The following is a 14904-nucleotide window of genomic DNA, read 5'->3' as shown; positions in this document are numbered from 1 at the left end:
CTGTGTAATTGTACAGAGTCACTGTTTATTCTGGGTGAGGGTCACTCACTGTGTAACTGTACAGAGTCACTGTTTATTCAGCAGTGTGAGGATCACTCACTATGTAACTGTACAGAGTCACTGTTTATTCAGGGTGAGGATCACTCACTGTGTAATTGTACAGAATCACTGTTTATTCAGGGTGAGGGTCACTCACTGTGTAACTGTACAGAGTCACTGTTTATTCAGCAGGGTGAGGATCACTCACTGTGTAACTGTACAGAGTCACTGTTTATTCAGCAGGGTGATGATCACTCACTGTGTCACTGTACAGAGTCACTGTTTATTCAGGGTGAGGATTACTCACTGTGTAACTGTACAGAGTCACTGTTTATTCAGCAGGGTGAGGATCATTCACTGTGTAACTGTACAGAGTCACTGTTTATTCAGCAGTGTGAGGTTCACTCACTATGTAACTGTACAGAGTCACTGTTAATTCAGCAGGGTGAGGATCACTCACTGTGTAACTGTACAGAGTCACTGTTTATTCAGCAGTGTGGGGATCACTCACTGTGTAACTGTACAGAGTCACTGTTTATTCAGCAGGGTGAGGATCACTCACTGTTTAACTGTACAGAGTCACTGTTTATTCAGCAGTGTGAGGATCACTCACTATGTAACTGTACAGAGTCACTGTTTATTCAGCAGGGTGAGGATCACTCACTGTGTAACTGTACAGAGTCACTGTTTATTCAGCAGCGTGTGGATCACTCACTGTGTAACTGTACAGAGTCACTGTTTATTCAGCAGGGTGAGGATCACTCACTGTAACTGTACAGAGTCACTGTTTATTCAGCAGTGTGAGGATCACTCACTATGTAACTGTACAGAGTCACTGTTTATTCAGCAGTGTGAGGATCACTCACTGTGTAACTGTAAAGAGTCACTATTTATTCAGGGTGAGGATCACTCACTGTGTAACTGTACAGAGTCACTGTTTATTCAGGGTGAGGATCACTCACTGTGTAACTGTACAGAGTCACTGTTTATTCAAGGTGACGATCACTCACTGTGTAACTGTACAGAGTCACTGTTTATTCAGCAGGGTGAGGATCACTCACTGTGTAACTGTACAGAGTCACTGTTTATTCAGCAGGTTGAGGGTCACTCACTGTGTAACTGTACAGAGTCACTGTTTATTCAGGGTGAGGATCACTCACTGTGTAACTGTACAGAGTCACTGTTTATTCAGGGTGAGGATCACTCACTGTGTAACTGTACAGAGTCACTGTTTATTCAGCAGGGTGAGGGTCACTCACTGTGTAACTGTACAGAGTCACTGTTTATTCAGGGTGAGTATCACTCATTGTGTAACTGTACAGAGTCACTGTTTATTCAGGGTGAGGATCACTCACTGTGTAACTGTACAGAGTCACGGTTTATTCAGGGTTAGGATCACTCACTGTGTAACTGTACAGAGTCACTGTTTAATCAGGGTGAGGATCACTCACTGTGTAACTGTACAGAGTTACTGTTTATTCAGCAGGGTGAGGGTCACTCACTGTGTAACTGTACAGAGTCACTGTTTATTCAGGGTGAGGATCACTCACTGTGTAACTGTACCGAGTCAATGTTTATTCAGGGTGAGGATCACTCACTGTGTAACTGTACAGAGTCACTGTTTATTCAGCAGTGTGGGGATCACTCACTGTGTAACTGTACAGAGTCACTGTTTATTCAGCAGGGTGAGGATCACTCACTGTTTAACTGTACAGAGTCACTGTTTATTCAGCAGCGTGAGGATCACTCACTGTGTAACTGTACAGAGTCACTGTTTATTCAGCAGGGTGAGGATCACTCACTGTGTAACTGTACAGAGTCACTGTTTATTCAGCAGGGTGTGGATCACTCACTGTGTAACTGTACAGAGTCACTGTTTATTCAGCAGGGTGAGGATCACTCACTGTAACTGTACAGAGTCACTGTTTATTCAGCAGTGTGAGGATCACTCACTATGTAACTGTACAGAGTCACTGTTTATTCAGCAGGGTGAGGATCACTCACTGTGTAACTGTAAAGAGTCACTGTTTATTCAGGGTGAGGATCACTCACTGTGTAACTGTACAGAGTCACTGTTTATTCAGGGTGAGGATCACTCACTGTGTAACTGTACAGAGTCACTGTTTATTCAGGGTGAGGATCACTCACTGTGTAACTGTACAGAGTCACTGTTTATTCAGCAGGGTGAGGGTCACTCACTGTGTAACTGTACAGAGTCACTGTTTATTCAGGGTGAGGATCACTCACTGTGTAACTGTACAGAGTCACTGTTTATTCAGGGTGAGGATCACTCACTGTGTAACTGTACAGAGTCACTGTTTATTCAGCAGGGTGAGGGTCACTCACTGTGTAACTGTACAGAGTCACTGTTTATTCAGGGTGAGGATCACTCATTGTGTAACTGTACAGAGTCACTGTTTATTCAGGGTGAGGATCACTCACTGTGTAACTGTACAGAGTCACGGTTTATTCAGGGTGAGGATCACTCACTGTGTAACTGTACAGAGTCACTGTTTAATCAGGGTGAGGATCACTCACTGTGTAACTGTACAGAGTCACTGTTTATTCAGCAGGGTGAGGGTCACTCACTGTGTAACTGTACAGAGTCAATGTTTATTCAGGGTGAGGATCACTCACTGTGTAACTGTACAGAGTCACTGTTTATTCAGGGTGAGTATCACTCACTGTGTAACTGTACAGAATCACTGTTTATTCAGCAGTGTGAGGTTCACTCACTATGTAACTGTACAGAGTCACTGTTAATTCAGCAGGGTGAGGATCACTCACTGTGTAACTGTACAGAGTCACTGTTTATTCAGCAGTGTGGGGATCACTCACTGTGTAACTGTACAGAGTCACTGTTTATTCAGCAGGGTGAGGATCACTCACTGTTTAACTGTAAAGAGTCACTGTTTATTCAGGGTGAGGATCACTCACTGTGTAACTGTACAGAGTCACTGTTTATTCAGGGTGAGGATCACTCACTGTGTAACTGTACAGAGTCACTGTTTATTCAGGGTGAGGATCACTCACTGTAACTGTACAGAGTCACTGTTTATTCAGCAGTGTGAGGATCACTCACTATGTAACTGTACAGAGTCACTGTTTTTTCAGCAGTGTGAGGATCACTCACTGTGTAACTGTAAAGAGTCACTGTTTATTCAGGGTGAGGATCACTCACTGTGTAACTGTACAGAGTCACTGTTTATTCAGGGTGAGGATCACTCACTGTGTAACTGTACAGAGTCACTGTTTATTCAGGGTGAGGATCACTCACTGTGTAACTGTACAGAGTCACTGTTTATTCAGCAGGGTGAGGATCACTCACTGTGTAACTGTACAGAGTCACTGTTTATTCAGCAGGGTGAGGGTCACTCACTGTGTAACTGTACAGAGTCACTGTTTATTCAGGGTGAGGATCACTCACTGTGTAACTGTACAGAGTCACTGTTTATTCAGGGTGAGGATCACTCACTGTGTAACTGTACAGAGTCACTGTTTATTCAGCAGGGTGAGGATCACTCACTGTGTAACTGTACAGAGTCACTGTTTATTCAGCAGGGTGTGGATCACTCACTGTGTAACTGTACAGAGTCACTGTTTATTCAGCAGGGTGAGGATCACTCACTGTAACTGTACAGAGTCACTGTTTATTCAGCAGTGTGAGGATCACTCACTATGTAACTGTACAGAGTCACTGTTTATTCAGCAGGGTGAGGATCACTCACTGTGTAACTGTAAAGAGTCACTGTTTATTCAGGGTGAGGATCACTCACTCTGTAACTGTACAGAGTCACTGTTTATTCAGGGTGAGGATCACTCACTGTGTAACTGTACAGAGTCACTGTTTATTCAGGGTGAGGATCACTCACTGTGTAACTGTACAGAGTCACTGTTTATTCAGCAGGGTGAGGGTCACTCACTGTGTAACTGTACAGAGTCACTGTTTATTCAGGGTGAGGATCACTCACTGTGTAACTGTACAGAGTCACTGTTTATTCAGGGTGAGGATCACTCACTGTGTAACTGTACAGAGTCACTGTTTATTCAGCAGGGTGAGGGTCACTCACTGTGTAACTGTACAGAGTCACTGTTTATTCAGGGTGAGGATCACTCATTGTGTAACTGTACAGAGTCACTGTTTATTCAGGGTGAGGATCACTCACTGTGTAACTGTACAGAGTCACGGTTTATTCAGGGTGAGGATCACTCACTGTGTAACTGTACAGAGTCACTGTTTAATCAGGGTGAGGATCACTCACTGTGTAACTGTACAGAGTCACTGTTTATTCAGCAGGGTGAGGGTCACTCACTGTGTAACTGTACAGAGTCAATGTTTATTCAGGGTGAGGATCACTCACTGTGTAACTGTACAGAGTCACTGTTTATTCAGGGTGAGGATCACTCACTGTGTAACTGTACAGAATCACTGTTTATTCAGCAGTGTGAGGTTCACTCACTATGTAACTGTACAGAGTCACTGTTAATTCAGCAGGGTGAGGATCACTCACTGTCACTGTACAGAGTCACTGTTTATTCAGCAGTGTGGGGATCACTCACTGTGTAACTGTACAGAGTCACTGTTTATTCAGCAGGGTGAGGATCACTCACTGTTTAACTGTACAGAGTCACTGTTTATTCAGCAGTGTGAGGATCACTCACTATGTAACTTTACAGAGTCACTGTTTATTCAGCAGCGTGAGGATCACTCACTGTGTAACTGGACAGAGTCACTGTTTATTCAGCAGGGTGTGGATCACTCACTGTGTAACTGTACAGAGTCACTGTTTATTCAGCAACGTGAGGATCACTCACTGTGTAACTGTACAGAGTCACTGTTTATTCAGCAGGGTGAGGATCACTCACTGTAACTGTACAGAGTCACTGTTTATTCAGCAGTGTGAGGATCACTCACTATGTAACTTTACAGAGTCACTGTTTATTCAGGGTGAGGATCACTCACTGTGTAACTGTACAGAGTCACTGTTTATTCAGCAGCGTGAGGATCACTCACTGTGTAACGGTACAGAGTCACTGTTTATTCAGGGTGAGGATCACTCACTGTGTAACTGTACAGAGTCGCTGTTTATTCAGCAGGGTGAGGGTCACTCACTGTGTAACTGTACAGAGTCACTGTTTATTCAGCAGGGTGAGGATCACTCACTGTGTAACTGTACAGAGTCACTGTTTATTCAGCAGGGTGAGGGTCACTCACTGTGTAACTGTACAGAGTCACTGTTTATTCAGGGTGAGGATCACTCACTGTGTAACTGTACAGAGTCACTGTTTATTCAGGGTGAGGATCACTCACTGTGTAACTGTACAGAGTCACTGTTTATTCAGGGTGAGGATCACTCACTGTGTAACTGTACAGAGTCACTGTTTATTCAGGGTGAGGGTCACTCACTGTGTCACTGTACAGAGTCACTGTTTATTCAGGGTGAGGATCACTCACTGTGTAACTGTACAGAGTCACTGTTTATTCAGCAGGGTGAGGATCACTCACTGTGTAACTGTACAGAGTCACTGTTTATTCAGGGTGAGGGTCACTCACTGTGTAACTGTACAGAGTCACTGTTTATTCAGGGTGAGGATCACTCACTGTGTAACTGTACAGAGTCACTGTTTATTCAGCAGTGTGAGGATCACTCACTATGTAACTGTACAGAGTCACTGTTTATTCAGCAGGGTGAGGATCACTCACTGTGTAACTGTAAAGAGTCACTGTTTATTCAGGGTGAGGATCACTCACTGTGTAACTGTACAGAGTCACTGTTTATTCAGGGTGAGGATCACTCACTGTGTAACTGTACAGAGTCACTGTTTATTCAGGGTGAGGATCACTCACTGTGTAACTGTACAGAGTCTCTGTTTATTCAGCAGGGTGAGGATCACTCACTGTGTAACTGTACAGAGTCACTGTTTATTCAGCAGGGTGAGGGTCACTCACTGTGTAACTGTACAGAGTCACTGTTTATTCAGGGTGAGGATAACTCACTGTGTAACTGTACAGAGTCACTGTTTATTCAGTGTGAGGATCACTCACTATGTAACTGTACAGAGTCACTGTTTATTCAGCAGGGTGAGGATCACTCACTGTGTAACTGTACAGAGTCACTGTTTATTCAGCAGGGTGTGGATCACTCACTGTGTAACTGTACAGAGTCACTGTTTATTCAGCAGGGTGAGGATCACTCACTGTAACTGTACAGAGTCACTGTTTATTCAGCAGTGTTAGGATCACTCACTATGTAACTGTACAGAGTCAATGTTTATTCAGCAGGGTGAGGATCACTCACTGTGTAACTGTAAAGAGTCACTGTTTATTCAGGGTGAGGATCACTCACTGTGTAACTGTACAGAGTCACTGTTTATTCAGGGTGAGGATCACTCACTGTGTAACTGTACAGAGTCACTGTTTATTCAGGGTGAGGATCACTCACTGTGTAACTGTACAGAGTCACTGTTTATTCAGCAGGGTGAGGGTCACTCACTGTGTAACTGTACAGAGTCACTGTTTATTCAGGGTGAGGATCACTCACTGTGTAACTGTACAGAGTCACTGTTTATTCAGGGTGAGGATCACTCACTGTGTAACTGTACAGAGTCACTGTTTATTCAGCAGGGTAAGGGTCACTCACTGTGTAACTGTACAGAGTCACTGTTTCTTCAGGGTGAGGATCACTCATTGTGTAACTGTACAGAGTCACTGTTTATTCAGGGTGAGGATCACTCACTGTGTAACTGTACAGAGTCACGGTTTATTCAGGGTGAGGATCACTCACTGTGTAACTGTACAGAGTCACTGTTTAATCAGGGTGAGGATCACTCACTGTGTAACTGTACAGAGTCACTGTTTATTCAGCAGGGTGTGGATCACTCACTGTGTAACTGTACAGAGTCACTGTTTATTCAGCAGGGTGAGGATCACTCACTGTAACTGTACAGAGTCACTGTTTATTCAGCAGTGTTAGGATCACTCACTATGTAACTGTACAGAGTCACTGTTTATTCAGCAGGGTGAGGATCACTCACTGTGTAACTGTAAAGAGTCACTGTTTATTCAGGGTGAGGGTCACTCACTGTGTAACTGTACAGAGTCACTGTTTATTCAGGGTGAGGATCACTCACTGTGTAACTGTACAGAGTCACTGTTTATTCAGGGTGAGGATCACTCACTGTGTAACTGTACAGAGTCACTGTTTATTCAGCAGGGTGAGGGTCACTCACGGTGTAACTGTACAGAGTCACTGTTTATTCAGGCTGAGGATCACTCATTGTGTAACTGTACAGAGTCACTGTTTATTCAGGGTGAGGATCACTCACTGTGTAACTGTACAGAGTCACTGTTTATTCAGGGTGAGGATCACTCACTGTGTAACTGTACAGAGTCACTGTTTAATCAGGGTGAGGATCACTCACTGTGTAACTGTACAGAGTCACTGTTTATTCAGCAGAGTGAGGATCACTCACTGTGTAACTGTACAGAGTCACTGTTTATTCAGCAGGGTGAGGATCACTCACTGTGTAACTACACAGATTCACTGTTTATTCAGCAGGTTGAGGATCACTCACTGTGTAACTGTACAGAGTCGCCGTTTATTCAGGGTGAGGATCACTCACTGTGCAATTGTACAGAGTCACTGTTTATTCTGGGTGAGGGTCACTCACTGTGTAACTGTACAGAGTCACTGTTTATTCAGCAGGGTGAGGGTCACTCACTGTGTAACTGTACAGAGTCACTGTTTATTCAGCAGGTTGAGGATCACTCACTGTGTAACTGTACAGAGTCGCTGTTTATTCAGGGTGAGGATCACTCACTGTGTAATTGTACAGAGTCACTGTTTATTCTGGGTGAGGGTCACTCACTGTGTAACTGTACAGAGTCACTGTTTATTCAGCAGTGTGAGGATCACTCACTATGTAACTGTACAGAGTCACTGTTTATTCAGCGTGAGGATCACTCACTGTGTAATTGTACAGAATCACTGTTTATTCAGGGTGAGGGTCACTCACTGTGTAACTGTACAGAGTCACTGTTTATTCAGCAGGGTGAGGATCATTCACTGTGTAACTGTACAGAGTCACTGTTTATTCAGCAGGGTGATGATCACTCACTGTGTCACTGTACAGAGTCACTGTTTATTCAGGGTGAGGATCACTCACTGTGTAACTGTACAGAGTCACTGTTTATTCAGCAGGGTGAGGATCATTCACTGTGTAACTGTACAGAGTCACTGTTTATTCAGCAGTGTGAGGTTCACTCACTATGTAACTGTACAGAGTCACTGTTAATTCAGCAGGGTGAGGATCACTCACTGTGTAACTGTACAGAGTCACTGTTTATTCAGCAGTGTGGGGATCACTCACTGTGTAACTGTACAGAGTCACTGTTTATTCAGCAGGGTGAGGATCACTCACTGTTTAACTGTACAGAGTCACTCTTTATTCAGCAGTGTGAGGATCACTCACTATGTAACTGTACAGAGTCACTGTTTATTCAGCAGGGTGAGGATCACTCACTGTGTAACTGTACAGAGTCACTGTTTATTCAGCAGCGTGTGGATCACTCACTGTGTAACTGTACAGAGTCACTGTTTATTCAGCAGGGTGAGGATCACTCACTGTAACTGTACAGAGTCACTGTTTATTCAGCAGTGTGAGGATCACTCACTATGTAACTGTACAGAGTCACTGTTTATTCAGCAGGGTGAGGATCACTCACTGTGTAACTGTAAAGAGTCACTATTTATTCAGGGTGAGGATCACTCACTGTGTAACTGTACAGTGTCACTGTTTATTAAGGGTGAGGATCACTCACTGTGTAACTGTACAGAGTCACTGTTTATTCAGGGTGACGATCACTCACTGTGTAACTGTACAGAGTCACTGTTTATTCAGCAGGCTGAGGATCACTCACTGTGTAACTGTACAGAGTCACTGTTTATTCAGCAGGGTGAGGGTCACTCACTGTGTAACTGTACAGAGTCACTGTTTATTCAGGGTGAGGATCACTCACTGTGTAACTGTACAGAGTCACTGTTTATTCAGGGTGAGGATCACTCACTGTGTAACTGTACAGAGTCACTGTTTATTCAGGGTGAGGATCACTCACTGTGTAACTGTACAGAGTCACTGTTTATTCAGCAGGGTGAGGATCATTCACTGTGTAACTGTACAGAGTCACTGTTTATTCAGGGTGAGGATCACTCACTGTGTAACTGTACAGAGTCACTGTTTATTCAGGGTGAGGATCACTCACTGTGTAATTGTACAGAATCACTGTTTATTCAGGGTGAGGGTCACTCACTGTGTAACTGTACAGAGTCACTGTTTATTCAGCAGGGTGAGGATCATTCACTGTGTAACTGTACAGAGTCACTGTTTATTCAGCAGGGTGATGATCACTCACTGTGTCACTGTACAGAGTCACTGTTTATTCAGGGTGAGGATCACTCACTGTGTAACTGTACAGAGTCACTGTTTATTCAGCAGGGTGAGGATCATTCACTGTGTAACTGTACAGAGTCACTGTTTATTCAGCAGTGTGAGGTTCACTCACTATGTAACTGTACAGAGTCACTGTTAATTCAGCAGGGTGAGGATCACTCACTGTGTAACTGTACAGAGTCACTGTTTATTCAGCAGTGTGGGGATCACTCACTGTGTAACTGTACAGAGTCACTGTTTATTCAGCAGGGTGAGGATCACTCACTGTTTAACTGTACAGAGTCACTGTTTATTCAGCAGTGTGAGGATCACTCACTATGTAACTGTACAGATTCACTGTTTATTCAGCAGGGTGAGGATCACTCACTGTGTAACTGTACAGAGTCACTGTTTATTCAGCAGCGTGTGGATCACTCACTGTGTAACTGTACAGAGTCACTGTTTATTCAGCAGGGTGAGGATCACTCACTGTAACTGTACAGAGTCACTGTTTATTCAGCAGTGTGAGGATCACTCACTATGTAACTGTACAGAGTCACTGTTTATTCAGCAGGGTGAGGATCACTCACTGTGTAACTGTAAAGAGTCACTATTTATTCAGGGTGAGGATCACTCACTGTGTAACTGTACAGTGTCACTGTTTATTCAGGGTGAGGATCACTCACTGTGTAACTGTACAGAGTCACTGTTTATTCAGGGTGACGATCACTCACTGTGTAACTGTACAGAGTCACTGTTTATTCAGCAGGCTGAGGATCACTCACTGTGTAACTGTACAGAGTCACTGTTTATTCAGCAGGGTGAGGGTCACTCACTGTGTAACTGTACAGAGTCACTGTTTATTCAGGGTGAGGATCACTCACTGTGTAATTGTACAGAGTCACTGTTTATTCAGCAGGCTGAGGATCACTCACTGTGTAACTGTACAGAGTCACTGTTTATTCAGCAGGGTGAGGGTCACTCACTGTGTAACTGTACAGAGTCACTGTTTATTCAGGGTGAGGATCACTCACTGTGTAATTGTACAGAGTCACTGTTTATTCAGGGTGAGGGTCACTCACTGTGTAACTGTACAGAGTCACTGTTTATTCAGCAGGGTGAGGATCACTCACTGTGTAACTGTACAGAGTCACTGTTTATTCAGCAGGGTGATGATCACTCACTGTGTAACTGTACAGAGTCACTGTTTATTCAGGGTGAGGATCACTCACTGTGTAACTGTACAGAGTCACTGTTTATTCAGCAGGATGAGGATCATTCACTGTGTAACTGTACAGAGTCACTGTTTATTCAGCAGTGTGAGGTTCACTCACTGTGTAACTGTAAAGAGTCACTATTTATTCAGGGTGAGGATCACTCACTGTGTAACTGTACAGTGTCACTGTTTATTCAGGGTGAGGATCACTCACTGTGTAACTGTACAGAGTCACTGTTTATTCAGCAGGGTGAGGATCACTCACTGTGTAACTGTACAGAGTCACTGTTTATTCAGCAGGCTGAGGATCACTCACTGTGTAACTGTACAGAGTCACTGTTTATTCAGCAGGGTGAGGGTCACTCACTGTGTAACTGTACAGAGTCACTGTTTATTCAGGGTGAGGATCACTCACTGTGTAACTGTACAGAGTCACTGTTTATTCAGGGTGAGGATCACTCACTGTGTAACTGTACAGAGTCACTGTTTATTCAGGGTGAGGATCACTCACTGTGTAACTGTACAGAGTCACTGTTTATTCAGGGTGACGATCACTCACTGTGTAACTGTACAGTGTCACTGTTTATTCAGGGTGAGGATCACTCACTGTGTAACTGTACAGAGTCACTGTTTATTCAGGGTGACGATCACTCACTGTGTAACTGTACAGAGTCACTGTTTATTCAGCAGGCTGAGGATCACTCACTGTGTAACTGTACAGAGTCACTGTTTATTCAGCAGGGTGAGGGTCACTCACTGTGTAACTGTACAGAGTCACTGTTTATTCAGGGTGAGGATCACTCACTGTGTAACTGTACAGAGTCACTGTTTATTCAGGGTGAGGATCACTCACTGTGTAACTGTACAGAGTCACTGTTTATTCAGGGTGAGGATCACTCACTGTGTAACTGTACAGAGTCACTGTTTATTCAGCAGGGTGAGGATCATTCACTGTGTAACTGTACAGAGTCACTGTTTATTCAGGGTGAGGATCACTCACTGTGTAACTGTACAGAGTCACTGTTTATTCAGGGTGAGGGTCACTCACTGTGTAACTGTACAGAGTCACTGTTTATTCAGCAGGGTGAGGATCACTCACTGTGTAACTGTACAGAGTCACTGTTTATTCAGCAGGGTGATGATCACTCACTGTGTAACTGTACAGAGTCACTGTTTATTCAGGGTGAGGATCACTCACTGTGTAACTGTACAGAGTCACTGTTTATTCAGCAGGATGAGGATCATTCACTGTGTAACTGTACAGAGTCACTGTTTATTCAGCAGTGTGAGGTTCACTCACTGTGTAACTGTAAAGAGTCACTATTTATTCAGGGTGAGGATCACTCACTGTGTAACTGTACAGTGTCACTGTTTATTCAGGGTGAGGATCACTCACTGTGTAACTGTACAGAGTCACTGTTTATTCAGGGTGACGATCACTCACTGTGTAACTGTACAGAGTCACTGTTTATTCAGCAGGCTGAGGATCACTCACTGTGTAACTGTACAGAGTCACTGTTTATTCAGCAGGGTGAGGGTCACTCACTGTGTAACTGTACAGAGTCACTGTTTATTCAGGGTGAGGATCACTCACTGTGTAACTGTACAGAGTCACTGTTTATTCAGGGTGAGGATCACTCACTGTGTAACTGTACAGAGTCACTGTTTATTCAGGGTGAGGATCACTCACTGTGTAACTGTACAGAGTCACTGTTTATTCAGCAGGGTGAGGATCATTCACTGTGTAACTGTACAGAGTCACTGTTTATTCAGGGTGAGGATCACTCACTGTGTAACTGTACAGAGTCACTGTTTATTCAGGGTGAGGATCACTCACTGTGTAATTGTACAGAATCACTGTTTATTCAGGGTGAGGGTCACTCACTGTGTAACTGTACAGAGTCACTGTTTATTCAGCAGGGTGAGGATCATTCACTGTGTAACTGTACAGAGTCACTGTTTATTCAGCAGGGTGATGATCACTCACTGTGTCACTGTACAGAGTCACTGTTTATTCAGGGTGAGGATCACTCACTGTGTAACTGTACAGAGTCACTGTTTATTCAGCAGGGTGAGGATCATTCACTGTGTAACTGTACAGAGTCACTGTTTATTCAGCAGTGTGAGGTTCACTCACTATGTAACTGTACAGAGTCACTGTTAATTCAGCAGGGTGAGGATCACTCACTGTGTAACTGTACAGAGTCACTGTTTATTCAGCAGTGTGGGGATCACTCACTGTGTAACTGTACAGAGTCACTGTTTATTCAGCAGGGTGAGGATCACTCACTGTTTAACTGTACAGAGTCACTGTTTATTCAGCAGTGTGAGGATCACTCACTATGTAACTGTACAGAGTCACTGTTTATTCAGCAGGGTGAGGATCACTCACTGTGTAACTGTACATAGTCACTGTTTATTCAGCAGCGTGTGGATCACTCACTGTGTAACTGTACAGAGTCACTGTTTATTCAGCAGGGTGAGGATCACTCACTGTAACTGTACAGAGTCACTGTTTATTCAGCAGTGTGAGGATCACTCACTATGTAACTGTACAGAGTCACTGTTTATTCAGCAGGGTGAGGATCACTCACTGTGTAACTGTAAAGAGTCACTATTTATTCAGGGTGAGGATCACTCACTGTGTAACTGTACAGTGTCACTGTTTATTCAGGGTGAGGATCACTCACTGTGTAACTGTACAGAGTCACTGTTTATTCAGGGTGACGATCACTCACTGTGTAACTGTACAGAGTCACTGTTTATTCAGCAGGCTGAGGATCACTCACTGTGTAACTGTACAGAGTCACTGTTTATTCAGCAGGGTGAGGGTCACTCACTGTGTAACTGTACAGAGTCACTGTTTATTCAGGGTGAGGATCACTCACTGTGTAACTGTACAGAGTCACTGTTTATTCAGGGTGAGGATCACTCACTGTGTAACTGTACAGAGTCACTGTTTATTCAGCAGGGTGAGAGTCACTCACTGTGTAACTGTACAGAGTCACTGTTTATTCAGGATGAGGATCACTCATTGTGTAACTGTACAGAGTCACTGTTTATTCAGGGTGAGGGTCACTCACTGTGTAACTGTACAGAATCACTGTTTATTCAGGGTGAGGATCACTCACTGTGTAACTGTACCGAGTCACTGTTTATTCAGGGTGAGGATCACTCACTGTGTAACTGTACAGAGTCACTGTTTATTCAGCAGTGTGGGGATCACTCACTGTGTAACTGTACAGAGTCACTGTTTTTCAGCAGGGTGAGGATCACTCACTGTTTAACTGTACAGAGTCACTGTTTATTCAGCAGTGTGAGGATCACTCACTATGTAACTTTACAGAGTCACTGTTTATTCAGCAGCGTGAGGATCACTCACTGTTAACTGTACAGAGTCACTGTTTATTCAGCAGGGTGTGGATCACTCACTGTGTAACTGTAGAGAGTCACTGTTTATTCAGCAGGGTGAGGATCACTCACTGTAACTGTACAGAGTCACTGTTTATTCAGCAGTGTGAGGATCACTCACTATGTAACTGTACAGAGTCACTGTTTATTCAGGGTGAGGATCACTCACTGTGTAATTGTACAGAGTCACTGTTTATTCTGGGTGAGGGTCACTCACTGTGTAACTGTACAGAGTCACTGTTTATTCAGCAGGGTGAGGGTCACTCACTGTGTAACTGTACAGAGTCACTGTTTATTCAGCAGGTTGAGAATCACTCACTGTGTAACTGTACAGAGTCGCTGTTTATTCAGGGTGAGGATCACTCACTGTGTAATTGTACAGAGTCACTGTTTATTCTGGGTGAGGGTCACTCACTGTGTAACTGTACAGAGTCACTGTTTATTCAGCAGTGTGAGGATCACTCACTATGTAACTGTACAGAGTCACTGTTTATTCAGGGTGAGGATCACTCACTGTGTAATTGTACAGAGTCACTGTTTATTCAGGGTGAGGGTCACTCACTGTGTAACTGTACAGAGTCACTGTTTATTCAGCAGGGTGAGGATCACTCACTGTGTAACTGTACAGAGTCACTGTTTATTCAGCAGGGTGATGATCACTCACTGTGTAACTGTACAGAGTCACTGTTTATTCAGGGTGAGGATCACTCACTGTGTAACTGTACAGAGTCACTGTTTATTCAGCAGGATGAGGATCATTCACTGTGTAACTGTACAGAGTCACTGTTTATTCAGCAGTGTGAGGTTCA

Source organism: Scyliorhinus torazame, chromosome 26 (assembly GCF_047496885.1).
Source record: "Scyliorhinus torazame isolate Kashiwa2021f chromosome 26, sScyTor2.1, whole genome shotgun sequence".
Classification (NCBI taxonomy): Eukaryota; Metazoa; Chordata; class Chondrichthyes; order Carcharhiniformes; family Scyliorhinidae; genus Scyliorhinus; species Scyliorhinus torazame.
This window is presented reverse-complemented; position numbering follows the sequence as displayed.